This window comes from Maniola hyperantus, chromosome 11, assembly GCF_902806685.2.
Source record: "Maniola hyperantus chromosome 11, iAphHyp1.2, whole genome shotgun sequence".
Taxonomy (NCBI): Eukaryota; Metazoa; Arthropoda; class Insecta; order Lepidoptera; family Nymphalidae; genus Maniola; species Maniola hyperantus.
In genome coordinates this window covers 11,063,739-11,081,102 of record NC_048546.1, presented here as the reverse complement: position 1 = coordinate 11,081,102, position 17,364 = coordinate 11,063,739, and the positions used below count along the sequence as shown (strand labels likewise).

Sequence of the window (17,364 nt, the reverse complement as noted above, 5' to 3'; positions counted from 1 at the left end):
AGTTATATTGATTTTTACCGAATTGGTAGATTTAAGAAATACCATCTTACTACAGATAAAGAAAATTTTTAAGTTTAGAAATTCGACAAACGCACTAAGTTACCTCAGTCTAGGTACGTTTCTTGATTGTATCGATATTCTTTGGAATGTTATATTCTACTATCATCAAATTATTCTCAAGCATGAATTGATTATTATTTAGTAGTTTTTACGCCTAACATCCAAATAGGTACGTAGGTACCTATCACTAGTCCGATTCAATTATAAACTCAAAATAAAACTTTTGAATATAATCTGTAATAAAACGTATCCTGAATTTCACGCAAGCAAAGACGTGGACTAGGTACCTATACTACTAATGCTACTTATTTAATCCATACTAATATTATAAATGCGAAAGTGTGTCTGTCTGTCTGTCTGCTAGCTTTTCACGACTCAACCGTTCTACTGATTTTGACGAAATACTAATAATATTATAAATGCGAAAGTGTGGCTGTCTGTCTGTCTGCTAGATTTTCAACTCAACCGTACTACCGATTTTGACGAAATTTGGTACAGAGATAGCCTGCATCCCGGGGAAGGACATATGCTACTTTTGATTCCGGAAAATTACAGAGTTCCCACAGGATTTTTAAAAACCTAAATCCACGCGCATGAAGTCGCGGGCATCAGCTAGTATTTAAATAAAAATACTCGTACATTTATCGCCTAGGATCATAAAATTAGTACCATTTAATCTTATTGTATGCATGGTAACAGCAGAAGCTAGAAAAAGGTCACATAAATAAAGCTAAAAATAAAACTCATCCATTTCGGTTTGCCGACAAACAAAGATAGTTTTAAAAGTGCAATAGATAACATATTTTCATTACAGCGTAGCTGCAAGAAGCGGCGGGCTTGTGAGATAAAAATATTGCAATAAAACGATTACAGAGAGACTCGAGAGAGCCAGCGAGGGCCAGACCTTCGTTATTTTATAAAAGCTGAAAGTTTCGCCCCCGTAGCGTATTGCCCCCAACACAGAGAAGAACGATCAAATAGTATGAAGTTTGGATAATGGTGGCTTAAGGCTTTGGTAGATAACAGGTACTTTTTTTTAATGAAAATAATAATTATTACAGTGAAACTTAAAGCTAGCCTTATCTAATTACTTACTACACAAATCATGCTCGCGTGGAATGGTGCCAAGAATACTGCATGCATTCCCGCGCTGGACAGCCAGGCTGATCCGTTGCGCTAGAAATGAGCCAGCCCTTCTGCCACCAGATTATTCGCAGGGAAATGTCTCGTAAAATTTTAGCACGTCCCACATTAGCACCCGTCCCCGTTCCCAGGGACAGGCCGGACAGGTAATTAACAAAGGTGTAAAATTTACGTCAAAGTATAAAGTCGATTTTTTTTTTTATATTTTCTTAGAACAGTATTAGAAATAACGTCACGCATTGCCAGATAGACTTAAACTTTTAAAGTTCAAACTTTCAGCTCTTATAAATAAACGAAGTTCTGGCCCTCGCGGGCTCTTAGACAGTGTTGCCAGTTTTCAATTTTAATTGAAAACTGCAACTCCGATATTGCGTATCGCCATTGATACGATAGCGTGGTAGTGCATACCTAATAGTAAAGTTATTTGAATTATGTTTTGCTATCTGAAAAATTACAATTTACATATTTTTAGGTTTCCGTACGTAAAAAGGAAAAAAGGATCACTTCATTGTGTGTAAGTCTGTTGTGTCTGTCAAGGTCAAGGGTACTTTCCATTGACCTAGAAACACAAAATTTGGCAGGTAGGTAAGTCTTCTAGCACAAGTAAAGGAAAAAAACAGAAAACCGTGAATTTGTGGTTATGTAACCACAAATTCACGGTTTTAGAATGTATTCCTTTACTTGTTCTATAAGACCTACCTACCTAACAAATTTCATGATTCTAGGTCAACGGAAAGTACCTTATAGGTTTTCTTGACTAAAAACTACGGACAGAAGGACAGACAGACAATGAAGTTATCCTATAAGAGTTCCGTTTTTCTTTTTGAGGTATTAGAATTAGAATTAGAATTAGAATTTGTTTATTAATAACTTGGTACACAATCAATTAATTTACAAAAACCACTATAATAATTAATAATCATTAAAGTAATATGTGTAAACAAAAACAACACAAACGATAGAACTGCATTAGTGAAACACTGCGTCGCAATTCTATCGCCCATCCCTCGAGTAATGAAACACATAATTGAAAAAAGTCTAAATATAACTATTTGCTATAGATTACAAAAAATAATGATAATAATACAATGAGATATGTTGTGGCCGTATGGTAATAATTAAATGCGGCAACGGTGAAAGATGTTTATTGAGAGCCGGCTTATGATCTTGTAAGGGTGGTAAATTGGGCGGAATAGAAATATACCCGGATACGGAATAATCTACCACCTTACAAAGATTAGAGGAAAAAAAAATAATTTTACTTACTTGATCTATCTACCTAGTAAAGAATAGAAGCTAGCCGTCGACTCCCTTGTAATGTATATGAGGTGTTATAAATGAAATTTGCTAGATGTTAGGCAAAATTGTTTTTAATGTAACTTTTACCGGGGTCGCTTAATACATAGTGATGGCTAATAATGCTTAGTTATTCTAGCTTAATGCCAAGACTTAATTTAGATACATTAGAATGCCTTAGGTAGATAGTACATAAAATCTATGTTTTAAATTTAAGATGCCATTGGCATGGAATAGACAATGACACAGTAAAATTCATAAAATTGTTTCAAAATAAAAGCTCAGTAGTAAAGACAGGGTTCTTACTGTACACATACACTAAGAAGGTTCACTAAACTGTTCCAGGATACAAACATTTGCTTACTTGTAGGTGCGAAGACTGCAATGTAGCTGGACGGCATCGGCCAAGATCCAAAACTCAATTTAACTTGATTCTTCACAACCGAAATGTTTCCTTACAAAGATTTTCACCAAGTCTTATCCATAGAAATTAAGTTGCCAACGTGAATGTGCAAAAGAAATAAATACGGAAAACGAAAGCGAAAAACGGAAAACCGAAAACTAAAAACGGAAACGCAAACGGAAACTAAAACGGAAACCCTGTAACAAAGAAAAACAAGATTATAATTTGTGCTGTGTGAAAATTTCGACACGTGGAATTTTCCCGATCAAACACAACTCACCTATTGAACTCCTGGCCACCAATGGTTTTCAGGAGTCCACCCACAACCCATTATCCTCATTTATTTGGGAAGGTAAAATAACTGGAACTGAAAGGGAAAATCATGAAATTAGGATTTTCTCTAACCAAACCGCCATTTTGTCGAATCCACATTACTTGATTTTTCACTCACCATAATTGATGAAACATTGAAATACGTTAGGATGACTAAATTTATAACTATTGTATTTTCCCAGGCGAAGCCATGGGCGAAAAGGAGTGAGATTTTCCTGGAACGAAAAAATTCGTCTTCACATGTTGACTCCAGAAAAATTCTAAATCTCACCAATCGGTGTTGCCAGACGCAACCCGAGTGTGGCCGCTCTCATTTAGTTTGATCATGAAGCCAATTCATTTTTGAATATTTGCGGAACCTAAGGATATATTATAAGAACCGTTTTGTTAATGACTTAACAATAAACAAATGATATTATGGTTTTATTTAATTATTTTGTTTTATTTTTACGACAATTGACAACGAAGCAAACGCCATCTATTGTGGCTCGAATGAACTCTGAACATCGACCCACGCGTAGTTCTGCACCTTGATGCTAGGTGGCACCAACATACTTTGAACAAAATTGATTTTTATTAAAAGCGAAACGCTAGTTAGTAGTTCAAAATTTACAACGTCACAATACTTCCCCTCCTACGAAAAGGTTCAACAGGTTGAACCACGCTGCCCTCAGCGTCATCCAACAACTACTAACAATTTGCCTGAAACAAACAAAAAAAACACAGAAGTTACGCGTGAACGCACATCTACTACTAACAAGGAAAATTGTCTAACAAAATAAATATACTGAAAACAGTGTAATGTTTTATACATTATACTTAACTACACAACCCTAACTTCTAAAAAGAATATACAAAAAAACTTCATGGTGTCTAAGACACTTGAGTGGAAACATCTTGGCATCATTCTTCAGCTGACTGATAGAATGCGTCTAGGCCTACGGTGGTTCACTCTTTTAAACTACCATCTTAATATTTGTTACTCAACAAATACGGAAAAACTGGTTGTGAACGGGTCCATCTGATATGGCAACCGTTCTCTATCCCATTCGGAAAAATAAAACCGAATCAAAATCGGAATATGAGAAAAAAAAAACGAAATAACTCTCCTAGAAAATAGATCTCGGAACAGAATCGCAAAAATAACAGAAATGATCCATTATCTAGAAGGAAAACGAAAACAAAACACAAAACCCCCCCCTTTTCGTTATCCCCAGAGTACGATATTTGCATTTTTACTTTCTCAACCGGTTGGTCTACCACAAGCATTCCAATCATCACATATTCATCCCTACATACATCCACTACATTCCTCCTCAACTGAACCATGGTAATGTAACTGTTAACTCAGAACATCACTACACTCATTCAAATTCCTAATTGAATATTGATAACTTAAATATTCAAACAGTTTAGACCAAACTAAGTAATGGCAAATATCTACTTCTTAATATCCTTAATATGCCAAGTGCCTATTGGGTGGTTGTCAGCTACTCTAACTAGTTCATAAACCAAAGGTGACAAAACCTTGACAACCCTGCACTTTTCATACTTAGGTGCCAGCTTAGCTGCGAAAAAATTTGTAGCGTCGCTTTGTGGATAGGTCTTTTTCCACACTATGTCCCCAACAGAATAGCTTGCAGACCTACGCCTTAAGTTGTAATGCGTTGCATACTCTGCATGAGCCTGAAACAAATTTCTCCTAACCTGACCAAATATGTCCTCCAAAGTTCCAAACTTTCCTGCGTATTCCTCCCTTGGAATTCCGGCCTCGTACTCCTTATCCGTGTCCTTATAGAAGGAACCATTTAAAACCGGTTCTCTAGCGTGGACAAGGAAGAACGGGGAGAATCCAGTGGATTCATTAACCGCACTGTTTATGGCGAACTGGACCTTGTACAGGTTTTCGTCCCAGGACCTGTGGTTATCTTTCACAAAAGCGGCTACAGCAGTCATAACAACCTTATTGTACCTCTCAACAAGGTTAACTTGCGGAGTGTACAGTGGTGTGTAGTGTAATTTCGGAATATTATAACGCTTAATGAGATTACGGAATTCAGATCCTGTAAATTGGGACCCATTGTCCACAATCACAGTCTCTGGAACACTATGGTTCAAAAATACAAAATTCTCTAGCGCTTTAACAACAGCGGCACCTGTGGCACGCCGTAACGGAAACAACATTGTATATTTCGAAAAACAACACGTCACCACAAAAAGAAATGTAAATCCTGATTTAGACCTAGGCAAAGGTCCGACTAAATCAGCCGAAATGACCTGAAAAGGTCTCTCGCAGACTTTAGGCTTCCCTAGCAGACCTGGAGTGGCTGATGTCGTGTGTTTATACGCAGAGCAAGTATCACAATTCTTAACGTACTCAACCACGTCCTTATACATACCACGCCAAAAATATCTGAGGGATAATCTGCGATGAGTTTTGAACACACCAAAATGACCTGCAGTTGCATCTGCATGGTTTTGTTGCATAATTCTAAGGATGTCGTTCTTGTGGACTACCTCTTTCCAGTCGAACTCACTGAGAAGCTGGTATTTACATTTACTGTAACGATATAGTTTATCGTTCAAAATACAAAAATTCGGAAAATTTGCTGGATTGATTTTACAGCCATTAAATGTTTTGTCATACCAGTCATCTACCAAAACTTGTTGACTAGAGTTATCATTACGATCACCAACTACATCTACGTGTATGAGTCTCGACAAGGTATCCTGGAACAGTTTAGTGAACCTTCTTAGTGTATGTGTACAGTAAGAACCCTGTCTTTACTACTGAGCTTTTATTTTGAAACAATTTTATGAATTTTACTGTGTCATTGTCTATTCCATGCCAATGGCATCTTAAATTTAAAACATAGATTTTATGTACTATCTACCTAAGGCATTCTAATGTATCTAAATTAAGTCTTGGCATTAAGCTAGAATAACTAAGCATTATTAGCCATCACTATGTATTAAGCGACCCCGGTAAAAGTTACATTAAAAACAATTTTGCCTAACATCTAGCAAATTTCATTTATAACACCTCATATACATTACAAGGGAGTCGACGGCTAGCTTCTATTCTTTACTAGGTAGATAGATCAAGTAAGTAAAATTATTTTTTTTTCCTCTAATCTTTGTAAGGTGGTAGATTATTCCGTATCCGGGTATATTTCTATTCCGCCCAATTTACCACCCTTACAAATGGCGCCCGAACGTTTTTTTATATAGTTATTTCTGTATATTTTGAGAAATTTTGTAAATTTTATGAAATGTACTCCGCTGATTGTACAATTTTCTAAGTAGTGACACATTGCAAAGAGCACTAAGCTGTTTTTATGGTTAACTAACTAAATAATAACTAATAGTTAGAAATTTTGTTTGATAGTTTAAGTAATTTTCTGAGTATAGTCCAACATTGTTTTTACAAACATTTGCTTACTTGTAGGTGCGAAGACTGCAATGTAGCTGGACGGCATCGGCCAAGATCCAAAACTCAATTTAACTTGATTCTTCACAACCGAAATGTTTCCTTACAAAGATTTTCACCAAGTCTTATCCATAGAAATTAAGTTGCCAACGTGAATGTGCAAAAGAAATAAATACGGAAAACGAAAGCGAAAAACGGAAAACCGAAAACTAAAAACGGAAACGCAAACGGAAACTAAAACGGAAACCCTGTAACAAAGAAAAACAAGATTATAATTTGTGCTGTGTGAAAATTTCGACACGTGGAATTTTCCCGATCAAACACAACTCACCTATTGAACTCCTGGCCACCAATGGTTTTCAGGAGTCCACCCACAACCCATTATCCTCATTTATTTGGGAAGGTAAAATAACTGGAACTGAAAGGGAAAATCATGAAATTAGGATTTTCTCTAACCAAACCGCCATTTTGTCGAATCCACATTACTTGATTTTTCACTCACCATAATTGATGAAACATTGAAATACGTTAGGATGACTAAATTTATAACTATTGTATTTTCCCAGGCGAAGCCATGGGCGAAAAGGAGTGAGATTTTCCTGGAACGAAAAAATTCGTCTTCACATGTTGACTCCAGAAAAATTCTAAATCTCACCAATCGGTGTTGCCAGACGCAACCCGAGTGTGGCCGCTCTCATTTAGTTTGATCATGAAGCCAATTCATTTTTGAATATTTGCGGAACCTAAGGATATATTATAAGAACCGTTTTGTTAATGACTTAACAATAAACAAATGATATTATGGTTTTATTTAATTATTTTGTTTTATTTTTACGACAATTGACAACGAAGCAAACGCCATCTATTGTGGCTCGAATGAACTCTGAACATCGACCCACGCGTAGTTCTGCACCTTGATGCTAGGTGGCACCAACATACTTTGAACAAAATTGATTTTTATTAAAAGCGAAACGCTAGTTAGTAGTTCAAAATTTACAACGTCACAATCTACTCCCGCTTATGGACTAACAATAACAATAAATAAATCTTACATACTATTGTTTAAATCTTATTGCTTAACTACCTAACCTACATAATTTTGCATCACCTCTCTTTCAATCCGATGTGCAGGCAACCTACTTCGATATATTGAGGAGTTGCATTTTTATGTTACAGCTAATATGAACATGCTACGTTTAAACTGTCAATTCGTACATATTACAACTCCCCTGAAAATGTATGCGGTTACCCCTCCCCTTAAAAGAAAAAAAATGTTAGACGCTACATCGAATCAGAAGAAAAGATGATGACAATCACAAAAATAAAATCTAATGCTAAATAAAATTAAAATTATGTCAGGAAACATTTTTTTTTATCGTTACTTCCTGTGCTCAAGTGCAATTTATCTTATCTCTTACTTCGTATGGGCATACTTTCAACCTTACTTATAACTAGAAAAATCGTAATCTATTAAGTGCAGTCAAGGATTTAACTTTTACAAAAGTTTCGAAAAATCTCATCATAGGTAATAAAATAATCTCAAAATAGCATCATAGATATTAGATATGTATAAGCTGATGTATCGATTTCACAAATCGACTTTAAAAGATTCTTTGACCTATCAAATAGTCGTCATCATAAGTATACAGCTGTCGTATAGCATCGTCGTAAGACGGTAAATATAAGGTTTCTATTCTAAAACCCATAATAATACCTATTATTAAGTAAACATCTCAGGTATTCATATTTCCTGGACAGTCAAAATAAACATCTCCTAGTCTTCATCTTCCTTTCAAGTTACTTCTTCACATAATACAAATAAATAAACAAATCAACAAACGCGGCGCGTACTCTCCTAATAAATATTTAACATAACATGCTTGCAAGCATTTTTCATAAGACTTATAGTCTTCATCAAACTTATTTCTTTCAATAAGTATTTCAATAGCATTCAACTTTTCATAAAAAATTCTAGGTCTTTCACTAACACCAGCGCGGTAGATAATGATCAAGAGTCTAGACAAATATATAGTTGAATGAGGAGGTACTAAATATGCGCAAAACATCGCGTTTAAACAAATAAATAACAATCATCTTCCTACGTCAGTATGTCTCAATCTAAAATAAATAATTGTATATTTTATACCTAGCACTTCTACAGCCGAAGGGTGATCAAGCCTTTGGTTTGCAGAGTCTTAATTTGTTCAAGCCGGGTATAGTCTTATATCGTCAAAACTTGCACGAAACTAGACGAAAAACGTCTTTAGGGGAAAAAATTCTCCTTATTTCATATTCATTTCCTTGTATTTGCAAATTGCATCTCGAGCAAAACCATTGTCTCGTATAACAATACAAAATGTTCGGGTACGCGTGTGTCGTTGACCACGCGATGACACCGTTATAATTCTCTGAATTATTATAGTTCGATTTTAACACCGAATATTTACGAAAGAAGTAAGTATCTATTTATTCATTTATTAATTATCTATTATTATTTTAAACTATCCTACACACTATATAAAATCTTACAAATAAAGTACGAATGGAACTTATTAGTAGATAGTGGAGCAAGTATTATTTATTATTAAAAAACCAATATTCACCTAACCTACGTACAAAATTAAATTATCTACCCAAGAGAAAAAAAAAAATTATAATTGCTACATATTTTACCTATTTGCCCATTACGAGAGATAAATTGCACTTACTTTAACTGTTAGTGACGCATTTCAATAGTCAATTTCGTGACCGCCGTGTAGTCGCCGTCGTCATCAGGACAGGTTTTGGTCATCAGGTCCGGAGGTCTGGAGTCTGCGCCTCTTCTTTACTGCATCTTAATGGGCCGGGAAAACCCTGGACTCCTCGAACTGGGCCGGGAATACCCTGGACACCTCCTAGTTTTGGCCGGGATAACCCTGGACGCACGATGATACTGGGCCGATCAATGCTCGGGATCAAGCAATCAATCAAGCTTGAGATGTCTTCTGTTCATAAGCGATTCATTTTTGGGCTTATTTCTTGATGTTAGTGTTTCTTGATTTTTAATACAGGACGTGGATATTTTTTTTTCTTCTTTTTGTTCTAATTGAGTCTTGAATATTCTTTTGAAAATTGTGTAGTCTTCTTCTTGATCGGTGCCCAGCCGGTGCACGCACTTAGATTAGGCATGCACCGACTGGCAAGGGTCGCCATGAGATATGTTGTGGCCGTATGGTAATAATTAAATGCGGCAACGGTGAAAGATGTTTATTGAGAGCCGGCTTATGATCTACTCCCGCTTATGGACTAACAATAACAATAAATAAATCTTACATACTATTGTTTAAATCTTATTGCTTAACTACCTAACCTACATAATTTTGCATCACCTCTCTTTCAATCCGATGTGCAGGCAACCTACTTCGATATATTGAGGAGTTGCATTTTTATGTTACAGCTAATATGAACATGCTACGTTTAAACTGTCAATTCGTACATATTACAACAAAACATTAACTATAACATTCATTAGATTAATCAAAGTAAGAGCTAAAAATTGAATTACAAAGTTACATGCAAGAACAAGTAGGTAAGTTAATAATATAAAAAGTGTAGGTGTATGGGTGTGTGTGTTGTAAAGTGTGAGTGTAATGTAAGAATTTATATTTGAGATTTTAGAAGTAGTAGGGTATGGAACCCTAAAAATGAAATAAAAGTTCCTTACTGAAGTTTTCTAGTGGGTAAATTAAACCGATCCACGAAGGACACTGCTTATTTTTCTAGCTAGACAAAACTATTATTATTAGGTACCATTTCCAAGAACTCAAGTACCTATCGAGTACTTATTCATACAAAACGTTACAGTCTTCAAAGGCTAAGTTAGTAAAGTAAACCTTCAGGCAAGCGTGAGTACTAACTTAATGTCATGTCCAGTCGATATTGAAATGTGGGTGGCAAAACTAAGTCCCCTATACAATGGTTCAAGATCCCAGGACCGCTAGACATTACTTATTTTCTGACAAACAAAATGTGAGGAATAGAGTTAGTCTTACATTAAGGATTGGTATTCGCTGCGGTCGGAGCGCAGCAGAGGCGAATTCTTAATCTAAGAGAGATAGTGTCATAAAGTACTTTTAACTAATGCATATCTGCTAGCTTGTGCTGACGGCCAATTTAAAGTAATCAGCTGCTAAAGGTGCACAAAACTTTTCTTAAAGACTGAGTGAGTCTTGATTTTCATATGTTTCCTAAGTCTTGTAATATAAACATTACGACTCAGACTATTGTATTTGCAAAGATCTTTGTTATATTTCTATTGGTTTGGTTTTGGTGTACAATAAAGAATATTTTACTTTACTTTAAGTAAGATTTTTGTAATTTTTTGCCAGTTTTAAATCGTCTGGCGGAAATTGCCTGTTTCTTAGGCTGAGATCTATAGAGCGCACTTTGACTTTGCTCAGACTTGAGATACTGTTAAAACGAGACAGCGCTATAAATCTGTTTAGTTTTAACTGAAACTTAAGTCTAAGCAAAGTCAAAGTGCGCTCTATAGATTTCAACGTTAGAAAATAAGTAACGTCTGGCGGTCCTGGAACCTTGCTTAGCAAAATGCATGCGGGATGCAGAGCTGCAGCCTGCAAGCTCGCTCCATATTAGGACATGCAGATTTTGCTTAAGATATTAATTCCAAATTGTTTAATGTTGAATGTTAGGAATTATTAAACCTATATTTACTAACCGAAAGCCATTTAATCGACGATTCAAAAGTACTTGTGAGTGTTTACTTGAATAAAAATATATTTTATACTATTCTATTCTTATTAAAGTTTATTTGAATAAAAAAATCCATTTCTTTAGAAAGTAAAATGTTTTCTGATTTAGGTGAAATTATATTTTTTACAAAAATAATACAGGTGTGGGTGTCATTTTCGAGCTTTGCCGGGTTGTTGATAACAAAAATGACATCTACTTATTTTCAAACCAATCGAGGCGGAAATGCCTTTTCGAGATTAAAAAATCTTTGTCTGCATCCAGGATGAAAGCTGTAATATTGGTTGATATTAATATGTTGAATAGTTGACGCCTAAAAAAGTAACAGACAGTTAAATGGACACACTTTCGGATTTATACTTAAATAAATTCAGTCACAAACCCATACTAATATTGTAAACTTGAAAGTAGGTATGTATGTCTATTTGTTACCTTTTCACGGCCCATCCGCTTTACAAATTTTTACTTAATTTTACACGGCAGAAAGTAATATACATCGACCTTTAGATAGCAGATTTGTAGAGCATTGTCTTCGTCGTTGAGACTGACAAAACGTCATATGGGTATGAGTGACAGAGACAACGCTCTACAAAGCCGAAATGTCATTCTAAAGGTCGATGTCCATTACTTTCTGCCGCATACTGTACAGAGATAGCTTGCATCTTGGAGACACACAAACTTCTTTTTATCTCTAAATAAGAAAGGGTTTCCACAGGGTGTTAATGAATCTAAATCAACGCGGATGAGAACATATTATTATAAATGCAAAAGTGTGTTTGTTTCTTGGTTTGTCTATCAATCACGCCGCAACGGAACAATGGACCGACGTAATTTTTTGCAGGGATATAGGTAGATAAAGACTGGAGAGTGGCATACCCATAGGCTATATTTTATCTCACGCGATATTGAAAAAGCTTAAACCACGATGCTGTCGCGGGCATCAGCTAGTCTAGTAATAAATAAATTCATGCTAACCTCCTATTACTTTATTAATGTTCACCTGCGAGTAAAGGCACACATCTTGAGAGGATAATCTGCATGCCCTAATAAGGGCCAACCTGCAGTCCAGTATCGCGCTTAGGGCCCTTAGCGCCGCCACCCACATTAAGTACAGGCTAGACCGCACACTAGAACAGAATAATACACGTATAGTACTCGTATGCGAATTGAGATAGTTTAGCTGTGATAGCCTAGTGGTTAGGACGTCCGCCTTCTAATCGGAGGGAGGTTAGATCCCGCGGGCACACACCTCTAACTTGTCGGTGTTATGTGCGTTTTGCTTTAACTGTGAAGGAAAACATCGTGAGAAAACCTGCATGCCTAAGAGTTCTCCATAATGTTCTCAAAGGTGTGTGAAGTCTACCAATCCGCACATGGCCAGCGTGGTAGACTATGGCCAAAACCTTCTCTCTAAGAGGAGACCCGTGCTCTGTAGTGAGCCGGTGATGGGTTGATCATAATGGTGATGATGATGATGCGATAGGTTGAGATAGCAATTGGGATGGGGAAGCGCAGTACAGCCTCCGCACTAACCCGGCGCGGGATAGCGCGGGTGACATGCGGGTGTCCGGCCGTCCCCTCGCCACATACCCCGATTGCCATCTCGACCTGTCGTGAACTATACAGTCCGGCAGGCTGTACGAGTGTGCGGGGCGTTCTCTCTCTGACTGCCATATCAACCTGTCGCATTACCTAAGATCTAGTTTTGCGTTTGAAGCAAATAATTTATTTTGTTTTAACTGTGAAGGAAGACATTGCAAAAAAAATAGGTATGGCTGTGAATTTTTTGTTATGTATTTCAAAGGTGTGTGAAGTCTGCCATTCTGACAATGGCCTAAACCCTTCTCATTTCGAGAGGAGACCTATTAGTATGCCAGCGATGGGTCTCTGGTTTCGGTAAATAGTCTCTGGTTTTGGACCACCGGCAAAAAACAAACTGTAAAGACACAAGTCAATAATATTTTGGTCCAAAGTTGAAACCCCCTTGTGCAACCCATCGTGATTTAATTGACGGTCAAAGGAACGGTGACGGTGAAAGCGTTAATAAGGGTTTAGTTCGTAGTCAGATGTGCAAACTTCACGCACCTTTGAGAATATTATAGAGAACTTTCAGGCCGGTTTTCGTGTTATTGTCTATACTCTATGCCAATCCCAGAACCAATAGACGCTGGATCAGACTCTTCCGCTGTGTAATAGCTTTGTTCGTCGGTTTTTTTGAAAAGGATTTTTATTTAAATTCCTATTTGTTATTTTGAATTGCGCAATCAGTTCAGACAGATTTTTTATTATTTCCAATTCGCGTCGAGATACCAGTTCAATAAATCAAGTAGGATACCGTGTAATGTACACCGAAGCTCCCCGAAGAGGCATAAATTCGTTTTTGGTTTTTAAATAAATCATTGATGTGAAAACGGAGTTTTTTTTTGAGAACCCAGCATTATAACGCAAACTTTATGATATGGTCGCAGAATTTTTTAATCCATATGCTTGTATCTTGTATGAATCCACATGGTCGCGAAATACGAGCCTCATAAGAAAGCTCAGAGTCACTAAGCGGGCGATGGAGAGAGCTATGCTTGGAATTTCTCTAGGTAATCAAATCAGAAATGAGAAGTCCGTAGGAGAACTAGAGTAACCGACATAGCTCAACGCTTCGACCAACAAAAAACTTGTCTATTACATTTAGGCACTCGTATATTGTGACTTTCAATACAATAAAATCTTAACACGACAGGTGACAAATGACAAACAGAAAATTGCTTCCTTTATCCAATTCATATAATTTACTTAGCACCTAATTCAGATATAATGATCACGTTTCAGTCAACTATAGTAAACCGCAAACTAATAAGCCATATGTTTTACGCCTCAATGTCATCTACTAATTCGACTTTGATAAATAGGTTGCGATACCTAATCTTGTGGCCCCTAATAGTTGTTCAAGTCTCGTGGTTTTCACGCCTTGAAACACGTCACATACTTACTCACTACAAAATAATTTCTTGCTGTGACGATATTTTATTGTATATTTATGTATTTTATAGTACAAAATCAATTTTTTTTTTCACGTCTGTTTCTTTACCACCGGTTCGAAATGAAGATGCTAATGACAAGAGCCGGTATATTCCGTACAATAACTCTATGGGTCAACTGTCATGTCAAAAATACGGTTCACCTTTAAAATAAGGATTAAAATCGTACTTTTGACATGAAATTCGACACACAAAGTTATAAAAAAAAACAAAGATTCCGACGAATTGAAAATCTCCTTTTTTGAAGTCGGTGAAAAATGGCATGTGAGGAGTTAAATTTTACGCGTTATACCTCCGAGTACATTTGACGATAGGTAAGGGCTATGAGACGACCAGGTATCGTTGTTTCATTTCCTACAGTAGTAACACTCTTCAGTGTTTTACTCTTTAGTCTTCAGTACTCTTTAGCCGTGAGCTAGAGCACTCTAGCTCACGACTAAAGAGAAACGAAGAACAATCGTAGTGGCTCCCATAATGTGGTTATTCACGCCTGCAGCATATGTTTAATGTAAGAGGGATCTTCAATTGATTGACGTGACGTCTGGTTTCTTAGTCTTAAGTAACATACAGACAGATGTTTATTTATCATCCTATAAGTAATTCATTATAGCTAATAAATGTCGTAACATTCTTTGGAATGGTAAGCGATCCTTTTCTTTTGGCGGTGATGGAAGTTAAGTTTTATGGGCATCTATAAAAATGATACGATTTTATAAATAAAACAGCTTTAATGACTCCATTGACTTATGTGTTGTTATGAATATTTTAAGCATGACATACACGTTACGGTCCACCGTAAAGCAGTGCTCCTCATTTTGGTTCAGCTGTTTATCTTTAATAATAATAAATATTTTTATTCAAGTAAACTTTCACAAGTGCTTTCGAATCATCGGGTGCATCTACCACTGGTTCGCAATGCCTTCCCTAGCCTTCCTTTCCTTTGACAAGCTTATGCTCGTCTTATAGTTTATATTTCGTCCGCGTGGACTACATTAATTTCAACCCCCTATTTTAATCCCTTAGGGGTTGAATTTTCAAAAATGCGGATGCCTACGTCATAATAGCTATCTGCATGGCAAATTTTAGCCCAATCCGTCCAGTCGTTTCAGCTGTGCGTTGATAGATCAGTAAGTCAGTCAGTCACCTTTTCCTTTTATAAAATTATTCAGATTTACCTTTCATATTCGTCACTGTTTTTATAATGTCAAATATGTTGTGTTTTTAATTGCATCCACGTTGGAGGTAAAATTTGCGGGGCGTCCCCCGACCTCATACCCCGATTGGCATCTCGACCTGTCGCGGACAATACACAGATTAAACATAAATGCATAACTCATACGTGTAGGTACAAGTTACACAAAACCCACACTGAATAATGAATGAACTGAAGAATGGATAATAGTCTATTTAACAGTATATTGTACCTATAATAATTGGCATTCATTGCACGTAATCTAATCGCGTCTCCCTTCTTACCTTCAATGATCTCACAATACTTCTCAAAGAGGCTGGCCTAAGTGGGTGGTCGCTTGCACCTAGCACAATATGAGTCGCTCATACCAAATAACGATAACATTAAATGAGTAGAGTGACCAAAGTATTAGATTTTTAAGGACAATATAATATAATCACTAGCCCTATTATAAAATATGTGAAAGTGTGTTTGTTTGTTGGTTTGTCCTTCAATCACGTCGCAACGGTGCAAATCTTGTTGACTTTGCAATTGTGCATTGTAAGGTCTACATCTCCTGAGGATGCTCCGGTGTCGGGGCGAAACGTGCGTCGAGTGTGTTTTGGGATTTGTGTGGTGCTGCGTGGTGGTGGTGCGGGTGCGTATTGCTTGCCTGGTAGCTGCTTTTTCCTTCATGGTTAGCAGTGGGCGGGCGGGCGGTGCATTTCGCATGCTGCACGTTGCATCATACAAATTCGACCTGTTTCAGCGGATTATAGCAAATTAAGCTTTTGGTTCATTGTATAATATCATGGACTTCCGCAAAATAACGCCTGCTTCTATAAGTAAGAACCATCCTCGTACTTCAAGGAATGTTATAAAAAAAGAAATAGCGAAATTGGTTCAGCTGTTCTCGAGATTTGCGATCAGCAACACATTCAGCGATTCATTTTTATATATAGAGATATTAAATTCAGATAAAACTCACTTATAATTTAACTAGCTTATGCCCGCGACTTCCTTCGCGTGGGTTACAGACATTTTGAACCCCTTTAGGGGTTCAATTTTCAAAAATCCTTTCTTAGCAGATATCTTCGTTATAATATCTATCTGCATGCTTAGCCCGACCCATCCAGTAGTTTGAGCTGTGCGTTGATAGATCAGTCAGTCAGCTTTTCCTTGTGAATAGATAGAAATGTATTGAAAAACGAACTTACCAACTCGTTATTTTGTTTTTAAAAAGTTTGACTACTGAAGTTTTATATATTTTTCTGCTATAAAATTTTCTTGGGTCAGAGCCAAGTTTTTAACTTCTCGTAATAAAAATGTACAATGATTTCAGAACTGATGCTAAGTCCGGTATGGTCTAGTGGCTAGGATACCTGGCTCTCACCCAGGAGGCTCGGGTTCGATTCCCGGTACCGGAAATTTTTCTATTTTTACGAAACGAAACAACGTCACATTCTTTTTGTTTTTTACTTTTACTTTATTTACTTTTTCGAAATATTTTCTATTTGTAAACTATAAATTTACGCACCGTCCTTCCGATTGAGTTGAAACATTGTACAGTTGTTGTTAGGACTTGCGGAATGTTTTTTAACATATCACCATCAATCAAAACACAATAGTTAAAGTGCAACACATACTGGGCATGCTAGTTTCTGGTCGTATAGATGTGGCAAAGTATGCCTTATAGCGATCACGCACTCACCCGATCCGAATCCGTGAAAATACGGATATAAAAAAA

General features: G+C 36.7%; 1 non-coding gene across 1 annotated transcript; it reads left to right on the top strand.

The window, feature by feature from the left end:
- The first annotated feature begins 16,972 nt into the window (after window positions 1-16,972).
- On the top strand, window positions 16,973-17,044 carry TRNAE-CUC (transfer RNA glutamic acid (anticodon CUC)). Its single transcript has one exon. It is a non-coding gene; the product is annotated as a tRNA-Glu (tRNA).
- Window positions 17,045-17,364: the final 320 nt, after the last annotated feature.